The following is a 20,517-nucleotide window of genomic DNA, read 5'->3' as shown; positions in this document are numbered from 1 at the left end:
ATGTACAGGCAGATCTGTGATCCAGGATGTACTGTACAGGCTGCTCTGTGATCCTGGCTTAACTGTACAGGCTGCTCTGTGATCCAGGATTTATTGTACAGCTGTTCAGTGATCCAGGATATACTGTACAGGCTGCTCTGTGATCCAGGATGTACTGTACAGCTGTTCAGTGATCCAGGATGTACTGTACAGGCTGGTCTCTGATCCAGGATGTCCTGTACAGCTTTTCAATGATCCAGGATTTACTGTACAGGCTGCTCAGTGATCCAGGATGTACTGTACAGGCTGCTCATTCATCCAGGATGTACTCTACAGGCTGCTCAGTGATCCAGAATGTACTGTACAGCTGTTCAGTGATCCAGGATGTACTGTACAGCTGCTCATTGATCCAGGATGCACTGTACAGCTGCTCAGTGGTCCAGGATATAGTGTACTGGCTGCTCAATGAACCAGCATGTACTGTACAGCTGTTCAGTGATCCACGATGTACAGCTCAGCTGTTCAGTGATCCAGGATGTACAGTACAGATGTTCAGTGATCCAGCATGTACTGTACAGCTGTTCAGTGATTCAGGATGTAATGTACAGTTTTTCAGTGATACAGGATGTACTGTACAGGCTGGTCTCTGATCCAGGATGTACTGTACAGCTTTTCAATGAACCAAGATGTACTGTACAGGCTGCTCTGTGATCCAAGATGTACTGTACATGCTGCTCAGTGATCCTAGATGTACTGTACAGGCTGCTGTGTGATCCAGGATGTACTGTACAGGCTGTTCAGTGATCCAGTATGTACTGTACAGGCTGCTCTGTGTTTCAGGATATACTGTACAGGCTGCTCAACGATCCAGGATGTAATGTACAGGCTGCTCTGTGATCCAGAATTTACTGTTCAGGCTGCTCTGTGATCCAGGATGTCCTGTACAGCTGTTCAGTGATCCAGGATGTACTGTACAGGCTGTTCTGTGATCCAGGATGTACTTTACAGGCTGTTCTGTGATCCTGGATGTACTGTTCAGGCAGGTCTGTGATCCAGGATGTACTGTACAGCTGTTCAGTGATTCAGGATGTACAGTGCAGACTGCATTGTGATCCAGGATGTAGAGCGCAGGCTGGTCTGTGATCCACGATGTACTTTACAGCTGTTATCTGATCCAAGATGTTATCAGATCCAGGCTGCACTGTGTTCCAGGATGTAATGTACAGGCTGTTCTGTGATCCAGAATGTACTGTACAACTGTTCAGTGATCCAGGATGTACTGTACAGGCTGCTCTGTGATCCAGGATTTACTGTACAGCTGTTCAGTGATCCAGGATGTACTGTACAGGCTGTTCTGTGATCCAGGATGTACTGTACAGGCTGTTCAGTGATTCAGGTTGCACTGTACAGGTGTTTCAATGGTCCAGGATGTAGTGTACAGCTGCTCAGTGATCTAGGATGCACCGTACAGGCTGTTCAGTGATCCAGGATGTACTGTACAGGTATAAGAACAAAAAAATTGCGGATGCTGGAAATCCAAAACCAAAACAGAATTACCTGGAAAAACTCAGCAGGTCTGGCAGCATCGGCGGAGAAGAAAAGAGTTGACGTTTCGAGACCTCATGACCCTTCGACACAACTTGCGTTCGAGTCCAAGAAAGAGTTGAAATATGAGTTCAACTCTTTCTTGGACTCGAACGCAAGTTCTGTCGAAGGGTCATGAGGACTCGAAACGTCAACTCTGTTCTTCTCCGCCGATGCTGCCAGACCTGCTGAGTTTTTCCAGGTAATTCAGTTTTTGTTTTGTACTGTACAGGTGTTGAGTAATCCAAAATGTAGTGTAACGCTGCTCAGTGATCCAGGATGTACTGTGCAATGTGCTCAGTGATCCAACATGTACTGTACAGCTGTTCTGTGATCGAGGATGTACTGTACAGGCTGCTCAGTGATCCAGGATGTACTGTACAGGCTGCTCTGTGATCCAGGATGTACTGTACAGCTTTTCAATGATCCAGGATGTACTGTACAGGCTGCTCTGTGATCCAGGATGTACTGTACAGGCTGCTCATTCATCCGGGATGTACTCTACAGGCTGCTCAGTGATCCAGAATGTACTGTACAGCTGTTCAGTGATCCAGGATGTGCTGTACAGCTGCTCAGTGGTCCAGGATATAGTGTACAGCCTGCTCAGTGATCCAGCAAGTACTGCACAGCTGCTCAGTGATCCAGGATATAGTGTACAGGCTGCTCAATGATCCACCATGTACTGTACAGCTGTTCAGTGATCCAGGATGTACAGCTCAGCTGTTCAGTGATCCAGGATGTGCTGTACCGCTGTTCTGTGATCCAGGATGTACTGTACAGCTTTTCAGTTAAACAGGATGTATTGTACAGCTGCTCAGTTCTCCAGGATGTACAGTACAGATGTTCAGTGATCCAGCATGTACTGTACAGCTGTTCAGTGATCCAGGATGTATTGTACAGTTGTTCAGTGATACAGGATGTACTGTACAGGCTGGTCTCTGATCCAGGATGTACTGTACAGCTTTTCAATGAACCAAGATGTACTGTACAGGCTGCTCTGTGATCCAAGACGTACTGTACATGCTGCTCTGTGATCCGAGATGTACTGTACAGGCTGCTCTGTGATGCAGGATGTACTGTACAGGCTGCTCAGTGATCCAGAATGTACTATACAGGCTGCTCAGTGATCCAGCATGTACTGTACAGGCTGCTCTGTGATGCAGGATGTACTGTACAGGCTGCTCTGTGATGTAGGATGTAATGTACAGGCTGCTCAGTGATCCAGGATGTACTGTACAGCTGTTCAGTGTTCCAGGATGTACTGTACAGGCTGTTCTGTGATCCAGGATGCAATGTCCAGGCTGCTCGGTGATCCAGGATGTACTGTACAGGCTGCTCTGTGATCCAGGATGTACTGTACAGGCTGCTCAGTGATCCAAGATATACTGTACAGGCTGCTCGGTGAAGCAGGATGTACTGTACAGGCTGTTCAGTGATCCAGGATGTACTGTACAGGCTGTTCTGTGATTCAGGATGTACTGTACTGGCCGCTCAGTGATCCAGGATGCTCTGTACAGGCTGTTCAGTGATCCAGGATGTACTGTACAGCTGCTCAGTGATCCAGGATGCACTGCACAGCTGCTCAGTGATCCAGGATATAGTGTACAGGCTGCTCAATGAACCAGCATGTGCTGTACAGCTGTTCAGTGATCCAGGATGTACAGCTCAGCTGTTCAGTGATCCAGGATGTACAGTACAGATGTTCAGTGATCCAGCATGTACTGTACAGCTGTTCAGTGATCCAGGATGTACTGTACAGTTGTTCAGTGATACAGGATGTACTGTACAGGCTGGTCTCTGATCCAGGATGTACTGTACAGCTTTTCAATGAACCAAGATGTACTGTACATGCTGCTCTGTGATCCGAGATGTACTGTACAGGCTGCTCTGTGATGCAGGATGTACTGTACAGGCTGCTCAGTGATCCAGGATGTACTATACAGGCTGCTCAGTGATCCAGCATGTACTGTACAGGCTGCTCTGTGATGCAGGATGTACTGTACAGGCTGCTCTGTGATGTAGGATGTAATGTACAGGCTGCTCAGTGATCCAGGATGTATTGTACAGCTGTTCAGTGATCCAGGATGTACTGTACAGGCTGTTCTGTGATCCAGGATGCAATGTCCAGGCTGCTCGGTGATCCAGGATGTACTGTACAGGCTGCTCTGTGATCCAGGATGTACTGTACAGGCTGCTCTGTGATCCAGGATGTCCTTTACAGGCTGCTATGTGATCCAGGATGTACTGTACAGATGTTCAGTGATGCAGGATGTACTTTAAAGGCTGCACTGTGATCCAGGATGCACTGTACAGGCTGTTCAGTGAACCAGGATGTACTGTACAGGCTGTTCTGTGTTCCAGGATGCACTGTACAGGCTGCTCAATGATCCAGGATGTAATGTACAGGCTGCTCTGTGATCCAGGATGTACTGTACAGACTGCTGTGTGATCCAGGATGTACTGTACAGGCTGTTCAGTGATCCAGTATGTACTGTACAGGCTGCTCTGTGATTCAGGATATACTGTACAGGCTGCTCAGTGATCCAGGATGTACTGTACAGGCTGCTCTGTGATCCAGGATGTACTGTTCAGGCTGCTCTGTGATCCAGGATGTCCTGTACAGCTGTTCAGTGATCCAGGATGTACTGTACAGGCTGCTCAGTGATCCAGGATGTACTATACAGGCTGCTCAGTGATCCAGCATGTACTGTACAGGCTGCTCAGTGATCCAGGATGTACTGTACAGCTGTTCAGTGATCCAGGATGTACTGTACAGGCTGTTCTGTGATCCAGGATGCAATGTCCAGGCTGCTCGGTGATCCAGGATGTACTGTACAGGCTGCTCTGTGATCCAGGATGTACTGTACAGGCTGCTCTGTGATCCAGGATGTACTGTACAGGCTGCTCTGTGATCCAGGATGTCCTTTACAGGCTGCTATGTGATCCAGGATGTACTGTACAGATGTTCAGTGATGCAGGATGTACTTTAAAGGCTGCACTGTGATCCAGGATGCACTGTACAGGCTGTTCAGTGAACCAGGATGTACTGTACAGGCTGTTCTGTGTTCCAGGATGCACTGTACAGGCTGCTCAATGATCCAGGATGTAATGTACAGGCTGCTCTGTGATCCAGGATGTACTGTACAGACTGCTGTGTGATCCAGGATGTACTGTACAGGCTGTTCAGTGATCCAGTATGTACTGTACAGGCTGCTCTGTGATTCAGGATATACTGTACAGGCTGCTCAGTGATCCAGGATGTACTGTCCAGGCTGCTCTGTGATCCAGAATGTACTTTTCAGGCTGCTCTGTGATCCAGGATGTCCTGTACAGCTGTTCAGTGATCCAGGATGTACTGTACAGGCTGTTCTGTGATCCAGGATGTACTGTACAGGCTGTTCAGTGATTCAGGATGTACTGTATAGATGTTGAGTAATCCAGAATGTAGTGTACAGCTGCTCAGTGATGCAGGATGTACTGTGCAATGTGCTCAGTGATCCAGCATGTACTGTACAGGCTGCTCAGTGATCCAGGATGTACTGTACAGGCTATTCAGCGATCCAGGATATACTTTACAGTCTGCTCTGTGATCCAGAATGTACTGTACAGGCTGCTCTGTGAGCCAGGATGTACTGTACAGCTGTTCAGTTATCCAGGATGTACTGTACAGGCTGTTCTGTGATCCAGGATGTACTGTACAGGCTGTTCAGTGATTCAGGTTGCACTGTACAGGTTTTTCAATGGTCCAGTATGTGGTGTACAGCTGCTCAGTGATCTAGGATGCACCGTACAGGCTGTTCAGTGATCCAGGATGTACTGTACAGGTATAAGAACAAAAAAACTGCGGATGCTGGAAATCCAAAACCAAAACAGAATTACCTGGAAAAACTCAGCAGGTCTGGCAGCATCGGCGGAGAAGAAAAGAGTTGACGTTTCGAGTCCTCATGACCCTTCGACACAACTTGCGTTCGAGTCCAAGAAAGAGTTGAAATATGAGTTCAACTCTTTCTTGGACTCGAACGCAAGTTCTGTCGAAGGGTCATGAGGACTCGAAACGTCAACTCTGTTCTTCTCCGCCGATGCTGCCAGACCTGCTGAGTTTTTCCAGGTAATTCAGTTTTTGTTTTGTACTGTACAGGTGTTGAGTAATCCAAAATGTAGTGTAACGCTGCTCAGTGATCCAGGATGTACTGTGCAATGTGCTCAGTGATCCAGCATGTACTGTACAGCTGTTCTGTGATTGAGGATGTACTGTACTGGCTGCTCAGTGATCCAGGATGTACTGTACAGGCTGCTCTGTGATCCAGGATGTACTGTACAGCTTTTCAATGATCCAGGATGTACTGTACAGGCTGCTCTGTGATCCAGGATGTAATGTACAGCTTTTCAATGATCTAGGATGTACTGTACAGGCTGCTCTGTGATCCAGGATGTACTGTACAGGCTGCTCATTCATCCGGGATGTACTCTACAGGCTGCTCAGTGATCCAGAATGTTCTGTACAGCTGTTCAGTGATCCAGGATGTAAAGCGCAGACTGCGCTGTGATGCAGGATGTAACGTCCAGACTGCTCAGTTTTGCAGGATGTACTGTACAGCTGTTCAGTGATCCAGGATGTACTGTACAGGCTGCTCAGTCTTCCAGGATGTGTTGCACATGCTGCTCTGTGATCCAGGATGTACTGTACAGGCTGCACAGCGATCCAAGATATACTGTACAGGCTGCTCGGTGATGCAGGATGGAATATAGAGGATGTTCAGTGATCCAGGTTGTACTGCACAGCTGTTCAGTGATCCAGGATGTATTGTGCAGGCTGTACTGTGATCCAGGATGTACCGTACAGTCTCTTTTTTGATCCAGGATGTACTGTACAGGCTGTACTGTGATACAGGATGTACTGTACAGGCTGCTCTGTGATCCAGGATGTACTGTACAGGATGCGCTGTGATCCAGGATGTACTGTACAGCTGCTCTGTGATTCAGGATGTACTGTGCAGCTGTCCTGTGATCCAGGATGTACTGTACAGGCTGCTCAGTGATCCAGGATGTACTGTACAGGCTGCGCTGTGATCCAGGATGTACTATACAGGCTGCTCAGTGATCCAGGATGTACTGTACAGGCTGCTCTGTGATCCAGGATGTACTCTACTGGCTGCTCATTGCTCCAGGATGTACTCTACAGGCTGCTCTGTGATGCAGGATGTACTGTACAGCTGTTCAGTGATCCAGGATGTACTGTACATGCTGCTCTGTGATCCAGGATGTACTGTACAGGCTTCTCAGTGATCCAGGATGTACTGTACAGGCTGATCTGTGATCCAGGATGTAGTGTTCAGGCTGTTCAGTGATCCAGGATGTACTGTACAGTCTGCTCAGTGATCCAGGATGTACCGTACAGCTGTTCAGTGATCCAGGATATACTTTACAGGCTGTTCTGTGTTCCAGGATGTACTATACAGGCTGCTCTGTGATGCCGGATGTAGTTTACAGCGGTTTTGTGATCCAGGATGTACTGTACAGGCTGCTCTGTGATTCCAGGATGTACTGTACAGGCCTCTCAGTGATCCAATATGTTCTGTACTGGCTGCTCTGTGATCCAGAATGTACTGTACAGGCTGCTCAGTGATCCAGGATGTACTGTACAGGCTGCTATGTGATCCAGGATGTACTGGACAGGCTGTTCAGTGATCCAGAATATACTGTACAGCTGTTCAGTTTTCCAGGATGTTCTGTACAGGCAGTTCTCCGATCCAGGATGTACTGTACAGGCTGCTCTGTGATCCAGGATGTACTGTACAGGCTGCTCTGTGATCCAGAATATACTGTACAGCTGTTCAGTTTTCCAGGATGTTCTGTACAGGCAGTTCTCCGATCCAGGATGTACTGTACAGGCTGCTCTGTGATCCAGGATGTACTGTACAGGCTGCTCTGTGATCCAGGATGTACTGTACAGTCTGCTCAGTGATCCAGGATGTACTGTACAGGCTGTCCTGTGAAGCTGGATGCACTGTACAGGCTGCTCAGTGATCCAGGATGTACTGTACAGGCTGCGAGGTGATCCAGGATGTACTCTATAGGCTGCTCAGAGATACAGGATGTACTGTACAGGCTGCTCTGTGATCCAGGATAGTCTGTACAGGCTGCTCTTTGCTACAGGATGTACTGTACAGACTGCTCTCTGATCCAGGTTGTAAGGTACAGCTGTTCAGTGATCCAGGATGTACTGTACGGACTGCTCTGTGATCCAGGAAGTACTGTACAGCTGTTCAGTGATTCAGGCTTTAATTTACAGTGTGCTGAGCGATCCAGGATGCACTGAACAGGCTGCTCTGTTATCCAGGATGTACTGTACAGCTGTTCAGTGATCCAGGATGTACTGTGCAGCTATTCAGTGTTCCAGGATGTCCTGTACAGGCTGCTCTGTGATCAGAATATACTGTACAGCTGTTCAGTGGTCCAGGATGTACTGTACATTCTGCTCAGTGATCCAGGATGTACTGTACAGCTGTTCAGTGGTCCAGGATAAGCTGTACAGGCTGCTCTGTGCTCCAGGACGTACTGAACAGGATGATCTGTGATTCAGGATGTACTGTACAGCTGTTCAGTGGTCCAGGATTTACTGTACAGGCTGCTCTGTGATCCAGGATGTACTGTACAGCTGTTCAGTGATCCAGGATGTACTGTGCAGCTATTCAGTGTTCCAGGATGTCCTGTACAGGCTGCTCTGTGATCAGAATATACTGTACAGTCTGTACAGTGATCCAGGATGTACTGTACAGTCTGCTCAGTGATCCAGTTTGTCCCGTACAGCTATTCAGTGATCCAGGATGTACTGTAATGGCTGCTCAGAGATCTAGGTTGTATTGTACTGGCTGCTCAGTCATCTAGGTTGTATTGTACAGCTGCTCGGTGATCAAGGATGTACTGTACAGATGTTCAATGATCCAGGATGTACTGTACATCTGCTCAGTGATCCACGATGTACTGTACAGGATGCTCTGTGATCCAGGATGTAGTGTAAAGGCTGCTCAGTGATCCAGGATGTACTGGTATAAGCTGCTTCTCGTGATCCAGATGTGTACCTGTAAAGGCTGCTCTGTGATCCAGGATGTACAGTACAGGCTGCCAGGTGATGCAGGATGCACTGTACAGGCTGCTCAGTGATCCAGGATGTACTGCAAAGGCTGCTTTGTGATCCAGGATGCACTGTGCAGCTGTTCAATGATCCAGGATGTACTGTAGAGGCTGCTCAGTGCTCCCGGATGTACCGTGCAGGCTGCTCTGTGACCCAGGATGTACTGTACAGCTGTTCTGTGATCCAGGATGTACTGCAAAGGCTGTTTTGTGATCCAGGATGCACTGTGCAGCTGTTCTGTGATCCAGGATGTACTGTACAGGCTGCTCTGTGATCCAGGATGTACTGTACAGGCTGCTCTGTGATCCAGGATGTACTGTACAGGCTGCTCTGTGATCCAGGATGTACTGTACAGGCTGCTCTGTGATCAAGGATGTACTGTACAGGCTGCTCAGTGATCCAGGATGTACCGTACAGCTGTTCAGTGATCCAGGATGTACTTTACAGGCTGTTCTGTGATCCAGGTTGTACATTACAGGCTGCTCTGTGATCCAGCATAGACTGTACAGGCTGCTCAGTGCTCCCGGATGTACTGTGCAGGCTGCTCTGTGACCCAGGATGTACTGTACAGCTGTTCTGTGATCCAGGATGTACTATACAGATGCTCAGTGATCCAGGATGCACTGTACAGCTGCTCAGTGATCCAGGATATAGTTTACAGGATGCTCAGTGATCCAGCATGTAATGTACAGCTGCTCAGTGATCCAGGATATAGTGTACAGGCTGCTCAGTGATCCAGCATGTACTGTTCAGCTGTTCAGTGATCCAGGATGTACAGCTCAGCTGTTCAGTGATCCAGGATGTGCTGTACAGGTGTTCAGTGATCCAGGATATACTGTACAGCTGTTCAGTTAACCAAGATATATTGTACAGCTGCTCAGTTCTCCAGGATGTACAGTACAGATGTTCAGTGATCCAGGATGTACAGATCAGCTGTTCAGTGATCCAGGATGTACTGTACAGGCTGTTCAGTGATCCAGGATGTACTGTACAGGCTGCTCTTTGATACAGGATGTACTGTACAGATTTTCTGTGATCCAGGATGTACTGTGCAGCTGCTCAGTGATCCAGGATGTACTGTACAGCTGTTCAGTGATCCAGGATGTAATGTACAGGCTGCTCTGTGATCCAGGATGTACTGTACAGGCTGCTCTGTTTTCCAGGCTGTACTGTACAACTGTTCAGTGATCAAGAAATTACTGTACAGCTGTTCAGTGATCCAGGATGGACTGCACAGCTGTTCAGTGATCCAGGATGTACTCTACAGGCTTCTCTGTGATCCACGATGTACTGTACAGGCTGTTCTGTGATCCAGGATGTACTTTACAGATGCTCAGTGATCCAGGATGCACTGTACAGCTGCTCAGTGATCCAGGATATAGTTTACAGGATGCTCAGTGATCCAGCATGTACTGTACAGCTGCTCAGTGATCCAGGATATAGTGTACAGGCTGTTCAGTGATCCAGCATGTACTGTGCAGCTGCTCAGTGATCCAGGATGTACTGTACAGCTGTTCAGTGATCCAGGATGTAATGTACAGGCAGCTCTGTGATCCAGGATGTACTGTACAGGCTGCTCTGTTTTCCAGGCTGTACTGTACAGCTGTTCAGTGATCAAGGAATTACTGTACAGCTGTTCAGTGATCCAGGATGGACTGCACAGCTGTTCAGTGATCCAGTATGTACTCTACAGGCTTCTCTGTGATCCACGATGTACTGTACAGGCTGTTCTGTGATCCAGGATGTAGTGTACAGGCTGTTCTGTGATCCAGGATGCAATGTCCAGGCTGCTCGGTGATCCAGTATGTACTCTACAGGCTTCTCTGTGATCCACGATGTACTGTACAGGCTGCTCTGTGATCCAGGATGTACTGTACAGGCTTCTCTGTGATCCTGGATGTCCTTTACAGGCTGCTATGTGATCCAGGATGTACTGTACATATGTTCAGTGATTCAGGATGTACTGATCAGGCTGTTCTGTGATCCAGGATGCACTGTACAGGCTGCTCAATGATCCAGGATGTAATGTACAGGCTGCTCTGTGATCCAGGATGTACTGCACAGACTGCTGTGTGATCCAGGATGTACTGTAAAGGCTGTTCAGTGATACAGGATGTACTGTACAGGCTGCTCTGTGATTCAGGATGTACTGTACAGGCTGCTCAGTGAACCAGGATGTACAGTACAGGCTGCTCTGTGATCCAGAATGTACTGTACAGGCTGTTCTGTGATCCAGGATGTGCTGTACAGCTGTTCAGTGATCCAGGATATACTGTACAGGCTGTTCTGTAGTCTAGGATGTACTGTACAGGGTGTTCAGTTATCCAGGATGTACTGTACAGGCTTTTCAGTGATTCAGGATGTACTGTACATCTGTTCAGTGATCCAGGATGTAATGTACAGCTGTTCAGTGATCCAGGATGTACTGTGCATCTACTCAGTGATCCAACATGTACTTTACAGGCTGTTCAGTTATCCAGCATGTACTGTACAGCTGATCAGTGATCCAGGATGTACAGCACAACTGTTCAGGAATCCAGGATGTGCTGTACATCTGTTCAGTTATCCAGGATGTACTCTACAGCTGCTCATTAATCCAGGATGCACAGTACAGCAGTTTCGTGATCCAGGATGTACTGTACAGCTGTTCAGTGATCCAGGATGTACTGTACAGGCTGTTCATTGATCCAGCTTATACTGTACAGGGTGATCTTTGATCCAGGATGTACTGTCCAGCTGTTCTGTGATCCAGAATGTACTGTACAGCTGTTTTGTGATCCAGGACGCACTGTACAGCTGTTCTGTGATCCAGGATGTACTGTACAGGCCGCTAAGTGATCCAGGATGTACTGTACAGCTTTTCTGTGATCCAGGATGTACTGTGCAGCTGTTCTGTGATCCAGGATGTACTGTACAGGCTGCTCAGTGATGCAGGATGTACTTTACAGGCTGCGCTGTAATCCAGGATGTACTCTACAGGCTGCACAGTGATCCAGGATGTACTGTACGGGCTGCTCTGTGATCCAGGATGTAATGCACAGCTGTTCAGTGATCCCGGATGTACTGTACAGGCTGCGCTGTAATCCAGCATGTACTCTACAGGCTGCCCAGTGATCCAGGATGTATTGTACAGGCTGTACTGTGATCCAGGATGTACCGTACAGTCTCTTTTGTGATCCAGGATGTACTGTACAGGCTGTACTGTGATACAGGATGTACTGTACAGGCTGCTCTGTGATCCAGGATGTACTGTACAGGATGCGCTGTGATCCAGGATGTACTGTACAGCTGCTCTGTGATTCAGGATGTACTGTGCAGCTGTCCTGTGATCCAGGATGTACTGTACAGGCTGCTCAGTGATCCAGGATGTACTGTACAGGCTGCGCTGTGATCCAGGATGTACTATACAGGCTGCTCAGTGATCCAGGATGTACTGTACAGGCTGCTCTGTGATCCAGGATGTACTCTACTGGCTGCTCATTGCTCCAGGATGTACTCTACAGGCTGCTCTGTGATGCAGGATGTACTGTACAGCTGTTCAGTGATCCAGGATGTACTGTACATGCTGCTCTGTGATCCAGGATGTACTGTACAGGCTTCTCAGTGATCCAGGATGTACTGTACAGGCTGATCTGTGATCCAGGATGTAGTGTACAGGCTGTTCAGTGATCCAGGATGTATTGTACAGTCTGCTCAGTGATCCAGGATGTACCGTACAGCTGTTCAGTGATCCAGGATATACTTTACAGGCTGTTCTGTGTTCCAGGATGTACTATACAGGCTGCTCTGTGATGCTGGATGTAGTTTACAGCGGTTTTGTGATCCAGGATGTACTGTACAGGCTGCTCTGTGATTCCAGGATGTACTGTACAGGCCTCTCAGTGATCCAATACGTTCTGTACTGGCTGCTTTGTGATCCAGAATGTACTGTACAGGCTGCACAGTGATCCAGGATGTACTGTACAGGCTGCTATGTGATCCAGGATGTACTGGACAGGCTGTTCAGTGATCCAGAATATACTGTACAGCTGTTCAGTTTTCCAGGATGTTCTGTACAGGCAGTTCTCCGATCCAGGATGTACTGTACAGGCTGCTCTGTGATCCAGGATGTACTGTACAGGCTGCTCTGTGATCCAGAATATACTGTACAGCTGTTCAGTTTTCCAGGATGTTCTGTACAGGCAGTTCTCCGATCCAGGATGTACTGTACAGGCTGCTCTGTGATCCAGGATGTACTGTACAGGCTGCTCTGTGATCCAGGATGTACTGTACAGTCTGCTCAGTGATCCAGGATGTACTGTACAGGCTGTCCTGTGAAGCTGGATGCACTGTATAGGCTGCTCAGTGATCCAGGATGTACTGTACAGGCTGCGCTGTAATCCAGGATGTACTGTGCAGGCTGCACAGTGATCCAGGATGTACTGTACGGGCTGCTCTGTGATCCAGGATGTAATGCACAGCTGTTCAGTGATCCCAGATGTACTGTACAGGCTGCGCTGTAATCCAGCATGTACTCTACAGGCTGCCCAGTGATCCAGGATGTATTGTACAGGCTGTACTGTGATCCAGGATGTACCGTACAGTCTCTTTTGTGATCCAGGATGTACTGTACAGGCTGTACTGTGATACAGGATGTACTGTACAGGCTGCTCTGTGATCCAGGATGTACTGTACAGGATGCGCTGTGATCCAGGATGTACTGTACAGCTGCTCTGAGATCCAGGATGTACTGTGCAGCTGTTCTGTGATCCAGGATGTACTGTACAGTCTGCTCAGTGATCCAGGATGTACTGTACAGGCTGCGAGGTGATCCAAGATGTACTCTATAGGCTGCTCAGAGATACAGGATGTACTGTACAGGCTGCTCTGTGAACCAGGATGTACTCTACTGGCTGCTCATTGCTACAGGATGTACTGTACAGGCTGCTCTGTGATCCAAGTTGTACTGTACAGCTGTTCAGTGATCCAGGATGTACTGTACAGGCTGCTCTGTGATCCAGGATGTACTGTACAGGCTGCTCTGTGATCCAGGATGTACTGTACAGGCTGCTCTGTGATCCAGGATGTACTGGACAGGCTGTTCAGTGATCCAGGATGTATTGTACAGTCTGCTCAGTGATCCAGGATGTACCGTACAGCTGTTCAGTGATCCAGGATATACTTTACAGGCTGTTCTGTGTTCCAGGATGTACTATACAGGCTGCTCTGTGATGCTGGATGTAGTTTACAGCGGTTTTGTGATCCAGGATGTACTGTACAGGCTGCTCTGTGATTCCAGGATGTACTGTACAGGCCTCTCAGTGATCCAATACGTTCTGTACTGGCTGCTTTGTGATCCAGAATGTACTGTACAGGCTGCACAGTGATCCAGGATGTACTGTACAGGCTGCTATGTGATCCAGGATGTACTGGACAGGCTGTTCAGTGATCCAGAATATACTGTACAGCTGTTCAGTTTTCCAGGATGTTCTGTACAGGCAGTTCTCCGATCCAGGATGTACTGTACAGGCTGCTCTGTGATCCAGGATGTACTGTACAGGCTGCTCTGTGATCCAGGATGTACTGTACAGTCTGCTCAGTGATCCAGGATGTACTGTACAGGCTGTCCTGTGAAGCTGGATGCACTGTATAGGCTGCTCAGTGATCCAGGATGTACTGTACAGGCTGCGCTGTAATCCAGGATGTACTGTGCAGGCTGCACAGTGATCCAGGATGTACTGTACAGGCTGCTCTGTGATCCAGGATAGACTGTACAGGCTGCTCATTGCTCCAGGATGTACTGTATAGTCTGCTCGGTGATCCAGGTTGTAAGGTACAGCTGTTCAGTGATCCAGGATGTACTGTACGGACTGCTCTGTAATCCAGGATGTACTGTGCAGCTGCTCAGTGATCCAGGATGTACTGTACAGCTGTTCAGTGATCCAGGATGTAATGTACAGGCTGCTCTGTGATCCAGGATGTACTGTACAGGCTGCTCTGTTTTCCAGGCTGTACTGTACAACTGTTCAGTGATCAAGAAATTACTGTACAGCTGTTCAGTGATCCAGGATGGACTGCACAGCTGTTCAGTGATCCAGGATGTACTCTACAGGCTTCTCTGTGATCCACGATGTACTGTACAGGCTGTTCTGTGATCCAGGATGTACTGTACAGATGCTCAGTGATCCAGGATGCACTGTACAGCTGCTCAGTGATCCCGGATATAGTTTACAGGATGCTCAGTGATCCAGCATGTACTGTACAGCTGCTCAGTGATCCAGGATATAGTGTACAGGCTGCTCAGTGATCCAGCATGTACTGTGCAGCTGCTCAGTGATCCAGGATGTACTGTACAGCTGTTCAGTGATCCAGGATGTAATGTACAGGCAGCTCTGTGATCCAGGATGTACTGTACAGGCTGCTCTGTTTTCCAGGCTGTACTGTACAGCTGTTCAGTGATCAAGGAATTACTGTACAGCTGTTCAGTGATCCAGGATGGACTGCACAGCTGTTCAGTGATCCAGTATGTACTCTACAGGCTTCTCTGTGATCCACGATGTACTGTACAGGCTGTTCTGTGATCCAGGATGTAGTGTACAGGCTGTTCTGTGATCCAGGATGCAATGTCCAGGCTGCTCGGTGATCCAGTATGTACTCTACAGGCTTCTCTGTGATCCACGATGTACTGTACAGGCTGCTCTGTGATCCAGGATGTACTGTACAGGCTGCTCTGTGATCCAGGATGTCCTTTACAGGCTGCTATGTGATCCAGGATGTACTGTACATATGTTCAGTGGTTCAGGATGTACTGATCAGGCTGTTCTGTGATCCAGGATGCACTGTACAGGCTGCTCAATGATCAGGATGTAATGTACAGGCTGCTCTGTGATCCAGGATGTACTGCACAGACTGCTGTGTGATCCAGGATGTACTGTAAAGGCTGTTCAGTGATACAGGATGTACTGTACAGGCTGCTCTGTGATTCAGGATGTACTGTACAGGCTGCTCAGTGAACCAGGATGTACAGTACAGGCTGCTCTGTGATCCAGAATGTACTGTACAGGCTGTTCTGTGATCCAGGATGTACTGTACAGCTGTTCAGTGATCCAGGATATACTGTACAGGCTGTTCTGTAGTCTAGGATGTACTGTACAGGGTGTTCAGTTATCCAGGATGTACTGTACAGGCTTTTCAGTGATTCAGGATGTACTGTACATCTGTTCAGTGATCCAGGATGTACTGTGCATCTACTCAGTGATCCAACATGTACTTTACAGGCTGTTCAGTTATCCAGCATGTACTGTACAGCTGATCAGTGATCCAGGATGTACAGCACAACTGTTCAGGAATCCAGGATGTGCTGTACATCTGTTCAGTTATCCAGGATGTACTCTACAGCTGCTCATTAATCCAGGATGCACAGTACAGCAGTTTCGTGATCCAGGATTACTGCTACAGGCTGCTTCAGTGATCAGGATGTACTGTACAGGCTGTTCAGTGATCCAGGATTATACTGTACAGGCTGGTCTGTGATCCAGGATGTACTGTCCAGCTGTTCTGTGATCCAGGATGTACTGTACAGGCTGTTCAGTGGTCCAGGATGTACTGTACAGGCTGCTCTGTGATCCAGGATGTACTGTACAGGCTGTTCAGTGATCCAGGATGTACTGTACAGCTTTTCTGAGATCCAGGTTGTAATGTGCAGCTGTTCTGTGATCCAAGATGTACTGTACAGGCTGCTCAGTGATCCAGGATGTACCGTACAGGCTGCTCAGTGATCCAGGATGTACTCTATAGGCTGCTCAGAGATACAGGATGTACTGTACAGGCTGCTCTGTGATCCAGGATGTACTGTACAGCTGTTCAGTGATCCAGGATGTACTGTACAGGCTGCTCTGTAATCCAGGATGTACTCTACAGGCTGCCCAGTGATCCAGGATGTATTGTGCAGGCTGTACTGTGATCCAGGATGTACCGTACAGTCTCTTTTGTGATCCAGGATGTACTGTACAGGCTGCTCTGTGATCCAGGATGTACTGTACAGGCTGCTCTGTGATCCAGGATGTACTGTACAGGATGCGCTGTGATCCAGGATGTACTGTACAGCTGCTCTGTGATTCAGGATGTACTGTGCAGCTGTCCTGTGATCCAGGATGTACTGTACAGGCTGCTCAGTGATCCAGGATGTACTGTACAGGCTGCGCTGTGATCCAGGATGTACTATACAGGCTGCTCAGTGATCCAGGATGTACTGTACAGGCTGCTCTGTGATCCAGGATGTACTCTACTGGCTGCTCATTGCTCCAGGATGTACTCTACAGGCTGCTCTGTGATGCAGGATGTACTGTACAGCTGTTCAGTGATCCAGGATGTACTGTACATGCTGCTCTGTGATCCAGGATGTACTGTACAGGCTTCTCAGTGATCCAGGATGTACTGTACAGGCTGATCTGTGATCCAGGATGTAGTGTACAGGCTGTTCAGTGATCCAGGATGTACTGTACAGTCTGCTCAGTGATCCAGGATGTACCGTACAGCTGTTCAGTGATCCAGGATATACTTTACAGGCTGTTCTGTGTTCCAGGATGTACTATACAGGCTGCTCTGTGATGCTGGATGTAGTTTACAGCTGTTTTGTGATCCAGGATGTACTGTACAGGCTGCTCTGTGATTCCAGGATGTACTGTACAGGCCTCTCAGTGATCCAATACGTTCTGTACTGGCTGCTTTGTGATCCAGAATGTACTGTACAGGCTGCACAGTGATCCAGGATGTACTGTACAGGCTGCTATGTGATCCAGGATGTACTGTACAGGCTGCTCTGTGATCCAGAATATACTGTACAGCTGTTCAGTTTTCCAGGATGTTCTGTACAGGCAGTTCTCCGATCCAGGATGTACTGTACAGGCTGCTCTGTGATCCAGGATGTACTGTACAGGCTGCTCTGTGATCCAGGATGTACTGTACAGTCTGCTCAGTGATCCAGGATGTACTGTACAGGCTGTCCTGTGAAGCTGGATGCACTGTATAGGCTGCTCAGCGATCCAGGATGTACTGTACAGGCTGCGCTGTAATCCAGGATGTACTGTGCAGGCTGCACAGTGATCCAGGATGTACTGTACGGACTGCTCTGTGATCCAGGCTGTACTGTACAGCTGTTCAGTGATTCAGGCTTTAATTTACAGTGTGCTGAGCGATCCAGGATGCACTGAACAGGCTGCTCTGTTATCCAGGATGTACTGTACAGCTGTTCAGTGATCCAGGATGTACTGTGCAGCTATTCAGTGTTCCAGGATGTCCTGTACAGGCTGCTCTGTGATCAGAATATACTGTACAGTCTGTACAGTGATCCAGGATGTACTGTACAGTCTGCTCAGTGATCCAGTTTGTCCTGTACAGCTATTCAGTGATCCAGGATGTACTGTACTGGCTGCTCAGGGATCTAGCTTGTATTGTACTGGCTGCTCAGTCATCTAGGTTGTATTGTACAGCTGCTCGGTGATCAAGGATGTACTGTACAGATGTTCAATGATCCAGGATGTACTGTACATCTGCTCAGTGATCCACGATGTACTGTACAGGATGCTCTGTGATCCAGGATGTAGTGTAAAGGCTGCTCAGTGATCCAGGATGTAATGCACAGCTGTTCAGGGATCCAGGATTACTGTACAGCTGTTCTGTGATCCAGGATGTACCGTACAGGCTACCCAGTGATCCAGGATGTACTGTACAGGCTGTACTGTGATCCAGGATGTACCGTAGAGGCATTTCTGTGATCCAGGATGTAGTGTACAGGCTGTACTGTGATACAGGATGTACTGTACAGGCTGCTCTGTGATCCAGGTTGTACTGTACAGGCTGTGCTGTGATCCAGGATGTACTGTACAGCTGTTCTGTGATCCAGGATGTACTGTGCAGCTGTTCTGTGATCCAGGATGTACTGTACATGCTGCTCAGTGATACAGGATGTACTGTACAGGCTGCGCTGTGATCCAGGATGTACTGTACAGGCTGCTCAGTGATCCAGGATGTACTGTACAGTCTGCTCTGTGATCCAGGATAGACTGTACAGCTGTTCAGTGATCCAATATGTACTGTACATGCTGCTCAGTGATCCAGGATGTACCGTACAGCTGTTCAGTGATCCAGGATGTACTTTACAGGCTGTTCTGTGATCCAGGTTGTACATTACAGGCTGCTCTGTGATCCAGCATAGACTGTACAGGCTGCTCAGTGCTCCCGGATATACTGTATAGGCTGCTCTGTGACCCAGGATGTACTGTACAGCTGTTCTCTGATCCAGGATGTACTGTACAGGCGGCTCTGTGATCCAGGACGTACTGTACAGGCTGCCCTGTGATCCAGGATGTACTGTACAGGCTGCTCAGTGATCCAGGATGTACTGCCACGGCTGCTCTGTGATCCAGGATGTACTGTAAAGGCTGCCCAGTGATTCAGAATATATTGTACAGCTGTTCAGTGATCCAGGATGTACTACAAATGCTGCCCAGTGATCCAGGATGTACTGTACAGGCTGCTCTGTGATCCAGGATAGAATGAACAGGCTGCTCAGTGCTCCAGGATTTACTGAACAGGCTCCTCTGTGATCCAGGATGTACTGTACAGCTGTTCAGTGGTCCAGGATGTACTGTACAGGCTGCTCTGTGATCCAGGATGTACTGTACAGAAGCCTAGTGATCCAGGATTTCCTGCACAGGCCGCCCAGTCATCCAGGATGTACTGTACATGCTGCTCTATGATCCAGGATGTACTGTACAGGCTGCTCTGTGAACCAGGATGTACTGTACAGGCTGCTCTGTAATCCAGGATGTAGTGTACAGCAGTTCAGTGATGCATGATGTACTGTACAGGCTGCTCAGTGATCCAGGATGTACAGTGATGCTGATCAGTGATCCAGGATGTACTGTAGAGACTGCTCAGTGATCCAGGATGTACTGTACCGCTATTGAGTGATCCAGGATGTACTGTACAGCTGTTCTGTGATCCAGGATGTACTGTACAGGCGATCCAGTGATCCAGAGTATATGGTACAGCTGTTCAGTGATCCAGTATCTACTGTACAGGCTGCTCTGTGATCAAGGATATACCGTACAGGCTGCCCAGTGATCCAGGATGTACTGTGCAGGCTGTAATGTGATCCAGGATGTACTGTACAGGCTCTTCTATGATCAAGGATGTACTGTACAAGCTGTACTGTGATACAGAATGTACTGTACAGGCTGCTCTGTAATCCAGTCTGTACTGTAAAGGCTGCTCTGTGATCCAGGATGTACTGTACAGGCTGCTCTGTGATCCAGGATGTACTGTACAGGATGGTCTGTGTTCCGAGATGTACTGTACCGCATTTCAGTGATCCAGGATGTACTGTACAGTCTGCTCAGTGATCCAGGATGTACTGTACAGCTGTTCAGTGATCCAGGATGCACTGTACAGGCTGCTCTGTGATACAGAATGTACTGTACAGGCTGCTCTGTGATCCAGTCTGTACTGTACAGGCTGCTCAGTGATCCAGGATGTACTGTACAGGCTGCTCTGTGATCCAGGATGTACTTTACAGGCTGGTCTGTGTTCCGAGATGTACTGTACAGCATTTCAGTGATCCAGGATGTACTGTACAGTCTGCTCAGTGATCCAGGATGTACTGTACAGCTGTTCAGTGATCCACGATGTACTGTACAGGCTGCTCTGTGATCCAGGATGTACTGTACAGGCCTCTCAGTGATCCAGAATGTACTGTAAAGGCTGCTCTGCAATCCAGAATGTACTGTACAGGCTGCCCAATGATCCAGAATATACTGTACAGCTGTTCAGTGATCCAG

The sequence above is a fragment of the Carcharodon carcharias genome, chromosome 11 (assembly GCF_017639515.1).
Source record: "Carcharodon carcharias isolate sCarCar2 chromosome 11, sCarCar2.pri, whole genome shotgun sequence".
NCBI classification, from domain to species: domain Eukaryota; kingdom Metazoa; phylum Chordata; class Chondrichthyes; order Lamniformes; family Lamnidae; genus Carcharodon; species Carcharodon carcharias.
Note: the sequence above shows the minus strand (reverse complement) of the source record.